Source organism: Triticum dicoccoides, chromosome 1B (assembly GCF_002162155.2).
Source record: "Triticum dicoccoides isolate Atlit2015 ecotype Zavitan chromosome 1B, WEW_v2.0, whole genome shotgun sequence".
Lineage (NCBI taxonomy): Eukaryota > Viridiplantae > Streptophyta > Magnoliopsida > Poales > Poaceae > Triticum > Triticum dicoccoides.
Window position 1 is genome coordinate 662,881,789 of NC_041381.1, and position 8,674 is coordinate 662,890,462.

General features: G+C 50.2%; 1 pseudogene; it reads right to left on the reverse strand.

Annotated features, from left to right (window-relative positions):
* Nucleotides 1-313: 313 nt before the first annotated feature.
* LOC119350841 overlaps nucleotides 314-8,674 on the reverse strand; it is an 8,852-nt pseudogene continuing 491 nt past the window's right edge.

Consider the following 8,674-nt stretch of genomic DNA (forward strand, 5'->3'; position numbering starts at 1 on the left):
TTCGTACTGTGTGTAGACAGGGTAGGAGTTGTGTCCTAATAGGGCACTTGTATCCTAAGCCTCATATATAGTAGGGGTAGACACACGATGTAACCTATGCCAACATAATAGCACGGGCACGTGGGGGAGCCGGCGGCGTGTGCCGGTGCCCAGGTGGCCGGGGTGCGGTATTGTGACGGTGTCATGGGGAGGAGCGCCCGTAGTCATGCCCCGGGGATGTAGCCATATCGGTGAACCTCGTTAACAAATCTCGGTGTCGTGCCTCATGTGATTTCTTGGTCCTCGATAGATCGATGGAGTGCCTCGGATTATTCTAACACTCGGCAATGGCGAACAGGAACGGCCAATCCGCCACGAAGTCCATCGGAGGCCGTGGTGCGCTCAAACTCAGCGGGATGGACACGGCCGTCGCTGCGGCAGGCAAGGTGCCCAGCTCGTCCACCTCGATGGTGGCCTTGTGGTACACCCCCGAGATGAAGAGCCCATTCCCGCCGCTCACCATGCTGGTGACTCCGAGCTTCTGCATGTCCGCCGACGCCTCGAACTCGAACGTGAACTTGAACTTCGGGACCATGAACCGCCCCACCGGGACCTGCTCCGCCGGCGTGTGGCTCCTGATGAACTCCGACGATGTGACCGCCTTGTCGCAGAGGCCGGCGAGTCTGAGGTCGCTGTCGTCGTCTCGGAGAAGGGAAGCATGTAGTGTTAGATTGGATCGATGGAAGTGTTCCTACTCCTTCCTAGAGGAGCCGCGTGTATTTATTGATTGGGGGCAGAAACAACCTCTGCCGTGGCGTACAAGAACCCACCGATCGCAAGGAACCAGCGGGAGGAGATAGGAGTTTACACGGGGAGAGAAGAAGAGATAGAGTTGGGTAGTTGAGATTAAATAACTTAAATATCTCTAAGTCTAACACCCTCCCTTAATCTGAACTACCTATCCTAAATTGAGATTGTTCTTGAATGCTTCAAATGGTTTGTACGGTAGAGCTTTAGTGAACCCATCAGCCACTTGATCTCTTGAAGGAATGAAGCGGATCTCCAGCTTCTTCTCTGCAACCCTTTCACGTACAAAATGAAAGTCTATCTCAATATGCTTGGTCCTGGCATGAAAGACAGGGTTGGCACTTAAATAGGTAGCACCCAAATTATCACACCATAGACATGAAACACGGTGTTGCTTTACTCCCAATTCTTCAAGCAGAGATTCAAGCCAAATAATTTCAGCAGTAGCATTTGCCAAAGATTTATACTCAGCTTCAGTACTTGACCTTGACATTGTTGCTTGTTTCCTAGCACTCCATGAAATAAGGTTAGAACCAAAGAAAACAGTAAAACCACCTATTGATTTTCTATCATCACTGCAACCCGCCCAGTATGCATCAGAGAAAGCACTAACAAGTGTAGAGTTGGACCGTCTAAAATGAAGTCCCAAACCTATAGTGTGCTTTACATACCGTATGATCCTCTTGACAGCTGTCCAATGAGCAGAAGTGGGAGAATGTAAGTATTGACATACTTTGTTAACAACAAAAGAAATATCTAGCCGTGTTAAGGTTAAGTATTGCAAGGCACCAACAACACTTCTGTATTTGGTGCTTTCTTCTTCCTTAAGTGGCTCCCCTTCATACGCTGACAATTGTTCTAATGAAGATAATGGTGTAGGTGATACCTTACAATCCTTCATTCCCATCCGAGCCAAGAGTTCATTTGCATATTTTTCTTGTTTCAACACTATACCATCCTCAACCTTTTTAACTTCAATGCCCAAGAAGAAACTCAGATCACCAAGATCCTCTAAAGCAAATTCTGAGCTTAGATCATGCAGAAGAGCATCAGTAGCATTCTGAGAAGAACTTGCAACTATAATGTCGTCTACATATATGAGCAAAAAGATAACAATGTTTGCCTTGTTATATATGAAGAGAGACGTGTCAGCCTTTGATGCAATAAAGCCAAGACGTTTTAACTGCATACTTAACCTAGAGTACCATGCTCTAGGTGCTTGTTTCAAACCATAAAGAGCTTTGTCAAGCTTGCATACATAATGAGGTTTTTGTTTGTTTTCATAACCTGGTGGTTGCCTCATATAGACCTCCTCTTCCAGAACACCATACAAAAACGTGTTCTGTACGTCTAGCTGCCTTAGGCTCCATCCCCTAGACACGGCAATAGCAAGCACAAGTCTAATTGTCACAGCTTTAACCACAGGGCTAAATGTATCCTCATAATCAATACTATCGTGGATTTGTCACGGCAGATGTCCTAGCGAAAGGACTTAGTCGTGGAGCCATCGCTACGAGTTTACTTGAAGGGGTTAAAGCGGACACAAAGACACGTGGGGTTTATACTAGTTCGGCCCCTTCAATGAAGGTAAAAGCCTACGTCTAGTTGTGATGGAATTGATGTGGTCTCGATGGCTAGGGAGCAAACAAGCTTTGCCTAGGCCCGAGTTGTGGTTGTCGTCCCCTGAACCGCCGCCGGGTCGTCCCCTTATATACACGGGTGACGCCCGTCGGTCCATAGAGTCCGAGCCGGTTCATATTTGTATCCCGGTCGGTATCTCTCTATCCCTAACTTACAATACAAGCTATACATCAGGTCGGTTTTACTGATACAGATTCTAAACCGACTATAGGCCTTGGGCCTTCACCTGCTTATACCACTATGACGTTAACCCGGCCCAAGTAAGCCGGTTTACGCCCAGTGGTAATATCCCCAACAAATACCATAACGCTGCTTAAAACCTTTAGCAACGAGACGTGCTTTATACCTGTCAATGGAGCCATCTGCCTTTTTCTTGATCCTATACACCCATTTGCAATCAATAATATTTTTATCTTTCCTGTTTGGCACCAGATGCCATGTTTTGTTTCTCATCAAAGTTGTATATTCCTCATCCATAGCCTTTTTCCACTTTTGATCCCCAAGTGCATCATCCAATTTTGTTGGCTCGCTTGAAACACACAACATACCATACCGAATAGTGCCATTAGTCCTGATTTTTGGATTCTTAATACCTTTTTGTAGCCGAGTTGCAACTCTTGATGTGATTGGTGGAGGCTGCTGTACACGATGGCGCACTGCATTGCTGGTCGCAGAAGATCCTGGGGAGGAATCAGAAGATGCCACACCGGATCCAGTGGCCACGGGTGTGGTTTCCTCAGTCTGCACCGCACCACCTGTTGCCGCAGAGGATCCCGCGCTAGCTGGGCCTGGCGGACGTGCGCGCGAGTCGCGTCTCACGATTGGCTGCATGCGCGCGCCAGCCGAGGAAGATTCCCCGCGTGGAGACGTGTCGGGCGCGGATTGCGTCGCCCGCGCCTGGTCATGCAGACTGACCGGCTCGCAATCCAGGGCAGATATCCGCATCTGATCCAAGGAGGATCGGCATGCAGGGGTGGCAGGCACCGCCAGATCGTCCTCGTTCGCCGCGCCAGCTTCGTCCTCTTCTTCCACATGAAATATAGCATCGTTTTGAATGGGATTTTGATCATTTTGATCGTTTTGAACGCCATTTTCTTCAGGGACCTGCACACATAGAAGACAAGGACTGGTTCCAGTAGGAATACTATCATCATGTTGGTTATTGCAATTGTTTCCCCCGTGATCAAAATCTCGAAGTGTAGATGGAAGAAGTAGAATCTCTTGACGAAGGAGGGCACCGGCATTAGGATGAAGAGATTCAAACGGAAAAATTGATTCATCAAACACAACATTGCGAGATATATAAACTCGGCCTGTGGGAACATCTAGACATTTTACTCCTTTGTGCATAGGGCTATATCCCAAAAATACACATTTTTTGGAACGAAACGCAAGTTTGCGTGTGTTGTATGGTCTTAGGTTGGGCCAACATGCACAACCAAATACTCGAAGAGATTTGAAGTCTGGTTTAATACCAAAAAGACATGTGATGGGACTTTCAAGTTTGATGACTTTGCTTGGTCGAATATTTATGAGATATGTGGCAGTGAGAAAGGCTTCATCCCAGAATTTTAGGGGCATGGAAGCATTGGCTAGCAGTGCTAGTCCTACCTCCACAACATGGCGGTGTTTGCGTTCAGCTGACCCATTCTGTTGATGAGCATGGGGACAAGAAACATGGTGAGAAATTCCAATCTTTTGAAAGAAAGAATTTAATTTTTCATACCCACCACCCCAGTCTGTTTGCATGGCAAGAATTTTTGAGTCTAGTTGGCGTTCAACAAGGTTTTGGAAATTGAGAAACACTTGGAAAACATCAGATCATTTCTTTAGCAAATATATCCAAGTGAACTTGCTATAATCATCAATGAAACTAACATAATAGGAAAATCTACCAACTGATGTGGGAGTTGGTCCCCATACATCTGAAAAAACTAACTGCAATGGAGCAGTGGATACACTTGTAGATATGGGATAAGGTAGCTGATGACTCTTAGCTTGTTGGCAAGCATCACAAATTGACTCAACACTAGACTCATAGGGAAGATTATTCTTGCTAAGGACATGCTTAACTATGACTGAAGAGGGATGACCAAGACGACTATGCCACTTTGCCGAAGAAGGTTTGGTGACACTCCACGCTTGTTTATTCGACCATGATGAAGATGAAGATGATATGAGTGGATATGGGCCTCCCTCACACTTTCCTCTAAGTATGACCCTCCTCGTTGCCAAGTCCTTGATCACAAAAGAGTAGGGATAAAATATTATAAGAACGTTGTTGTCAAGAGCAAAGCGATGAACTGAAACGAGATTTTTTGAAGCATGTGGAACATGTAGGACATTATTAAGATGCAAATCTTTTACGAGGGTTTTAACAATTGATTTACCAACATGAGTGATGTCCATACCGGTTCCACTTGCCGTGTGTATCTCATCACCACCATGGTACCTTTCCCGCATCGTCAGCTTGTCAAGTTCCCCGGTGATGTGCTCGGTAGCACCAGAGTCGGCATACCAGTTGGTGTCAATGCCGTAGTTGTTGGTGACAAGGTTGGCTGCCTTCTTCTCCTCATGATCATCATCATAGCGATGCCAGCATGCTCTTGCGCCACCAGCATGGAACTTATAGAAGATTTGGCACTCTGGATAGTCACCTTCTTGCTGTTGTTGTTGTTGTAGTTGGGGACGAGGCCGTTGCTGCTGGTAGCCGCCGCGACCAGGAGATGAGGCAGAGCGGTTCCCTCGACCGTGCCCTCCTCTGGTGCTTCGGACGCGACCTCCCCTGCCACGGGACTGCCCGCGCCCCCTGTAGACGGCGTTGGCAGAGGAGCGGAAGCCTGCTGGTCCCTCCCCAAGCATCTCCATGCGTTGGTCAAACGCAGAAATCTGCGCGAACAGATCGTCGATGCTGATGGAGTTCTTGATTGCGCCGATTGCTGCCACAACGGGATTATAGTCCCGATCAAGGCCAGCCAATATGTAGTCCACCATCTCTGGATCGGTGACCGGACGCCCAGATGCAGCTAGCTCATCCCTGAGGTTCTTCATCTTGGCGATGAAGGCGTTGCTCGACATGTTGCCCTTCTTGGTGTTGGAGATGGCCATCCGCAGATTGGTTATGCGGGATTGCGACTGCGCAGTGAATTGTGGTAAGATCAGCCCACAAATTGAAGGTTCTATCCTTACCGATGACTTGTGCAAGGATCTCCTGGGTGAGAGAGTTCAGCAGGTAGCTCAGAATCTGCTAATCCTTCGACAACCACGGGCCATACCGAGGGTTGGGTTCAATGGCCGTGGTTTTATCCCCGTTGGTGACTTCTATTGTCTTGGGCGGTGCGGCGTCGCTGTCGTCGAGGAGGCCGGTCACTTGCGCTCCTCGCAGTGTCGGCATGACCTGCGCCTTCCACAGGAGGTAGTTCCCCCTTGCGAGCTTCTCTGTTGGTGGAGCTCCTAAGTTGAGGCCGACGGCGCTTGAGCTCGTGGCCATGGCTATGGAAGGGTGTTTAGGGTTTTGGTTTTGCTAGACGATAGGAAGAGACTTGGCTCTGTATACCATGTTAGATTGGAACGATGGAAGCGTTCCTACTCCTCCGTAGAGGAGCCACGTGTATTTATTGATTGGGGGCAGAAACAACCTCTGCTGTGGTGTACAAGAACCCACCGATCGCAAGGATCCAGCGGGAGGAGATAGGAGTTTACATGGGGAGAGAAGAAGAGATAGAGTTGGGTAGTTGAGATTACATAACTTAAATATCTCTAAGTCTAACATGTAGAATGCGACGGCGGTGTGGTCGGCGACGTTGTGGTAGGGCAGCTTGAGGGCCCTGAAACCCGGGTGGACGGCGATCTGCTGCTTGAACTCGAACCGGCCCGTCGTCATGAACGACACGCGCACGGTTGTGCCGCCCGGGACATGGAACGGCCCGAGGAAGGTCGCCGACTGGTCGAATGGCTGGGACCACGCCCCCTTGAAGTAGAGCGCGTTGGCGAGGAGGACGATGACCGTGGACGAGCCGACCGAGCCTGGAGGGAGGACGTCGCGCATGCGCTTGCTGGTCGTGCCCTCCACGAAGGCGTTCACTTGCCGCCTCGCCTGCTCGGCGTCCCGGACGAAATCCACGGCTTCCGCGATGGCGTCGTAGCTCGACGCGGCAGTGGCCACGAACTCCAGCTCCAGCCCCTGCATCCGGTCGACCCACACGCCGCAGGCGAAGGACGTCTGCGCCAGGCCGTTGAGCTTGCGCGCCAGCTCCGTGGCCGGTGCATCGTGCAGCTCGTCGAGCAACGCCAACCCGAGGAACCCCAGGAGCTCGCCGTGCATCTCGCCGCGCGTGCCGGCGACCACCAGACGAGCGCCGCGTGGATGGACAGCGACGAGACGATGAAGTTGGCACCCCGCCGGCCGCCCAAACGCTAACCTCCCTGATGAGTGGCAGGCATGACGCCTTCCCGCCCGCGTCCATGCTGCCTGGCGCTGCACCCACAGGTACATTTTTTTCGACAAAGGGCGCTTTTACTATCTAAAAATATAGCATCAAGCGATACGAAGCATTTGAAGTATCACCCGGCCTCTGCATAACTAGGATGCACACAGGCAAACATCAAAAATCTGACAAGAAAAAAAATGACAATTCGGCAAAAGTAGAGTCCTATAAACCGACACTATGCCTATGTCGAAACGGTTGGTGGACCGATGCGGAGATTATGCTGCCAACCATGTTGGGTAAAAAACTCCATAGCCACCTGCTCCAATCACGTACACACTGCCTTGAATAGCGGTTGGTACTCCGCACGTTGTAGCATAGACCACATACGAAGCGAGTGTGTACAACAGAAAATAACATGCAGAGGAGGAGCCTTTTTGTCATTAAAAACCAAATCGTTTCTACATAGCCAAAGCGACCATAGTAAGGCATACACTCCCACCCTTATTAGCGTTTTGAACCTATTTAAAATACCGTCCAACCAATGACCAAAATATTGGCAACACTTGTGGGCGGATACAAATTTGACGCTATTTGGATGACTGACCACGTAGAACGCGCAAACTTGCATTGAAAAAAGAGGTGTTTGATTGTCTCGTTATGAGTACAAAAACAACACTTCTTACTTCCTGGCCAGTTGCATCGTGCAAGGTTGTCTTTGGTTAGCACAACACCTCTACGAAGATACCACATGAATATTTTAACTTTTAGTGGAATCTTTGCCTTCTAGATTTTCTTGTTATTACTCTCCAGTACCTTAGAATGCATGAGCGCACGATACATAGAGTCTACCGTGAAAGACCCTGATGTAGTAAGGTTCCAGCGGAACACATCACGACCTTGCGTCAGGTTAATCAGATCCAGACGGGATAAGAGATTATGCCATGGCATAAGTCGGGTGCCAACCAAATCCCGCATGAATGAAATATTCGGCGGGGATGAGCTGAGCACCTGCGCAATAGTATTGTTCTTCTCGCGAGCAATGTTGTACAAGGCTGGATATTGTTCTCAAAGACTGGCATTGTGTAACGCCCCGGATCCGATGCGTCAGGTGTCCGCCAGTTATTCGCCGTTGTTGCTATGTCATTTGCTTGCGTGTTGCATTTTATCATGTCATCATGTGCATTTCATTTTGCATACGTGTTCGTCTCATGCATCCGAGCCTTTTCCCGTTGTCCGTTTTGCAATCCGGCGCTCCTATGCCCTCCGGCGTTCCCCTTTTGTCTCTTGTTGTGAGTGGGTGTTATACTTTCTCGGAATGGCCCGACGCTTGCCAAGTGGCCTTGGTATACCACCGGTAGACCGCCTGTCAAGTTTCGTGCCATTTGGAGGTCGTTTGGTACTCCAACGGTTAACCGGGTAACCGTAAAGCCTCCTTCTCTTCGCAGCCCAACACCTATCCAAATTGGCCCAAAACCCAGCAACCTCCCCTCCATGCTCTCGGTCGTTCGATCACGATCGCGTGGCCGAAAACCGCTCCTCATTTGGATTCTCCTAGCTCCCTACCTATATAAATGCCTCCCCCTCCGAAATTCCGGGTCAAAACCCTAGCCTCTTCCTCCTCCTGCCGCCGGACGTGTCCACCCCGCGCCGGACATGTCCAGCGCCGCCGCCCGCGCCCACTCCGAAGCCGCCACGTGGCGCTCTGCCGCCCGCCGCCGCCGCGGCCCGCGAAGCCCATTCGGGGCCCGCGCGGGCCCGATCCCGCGCCCGCCGCCGCCCGAACGTGCCGCCGCCCGGGCCCGAGGTCCGCCGCCGCC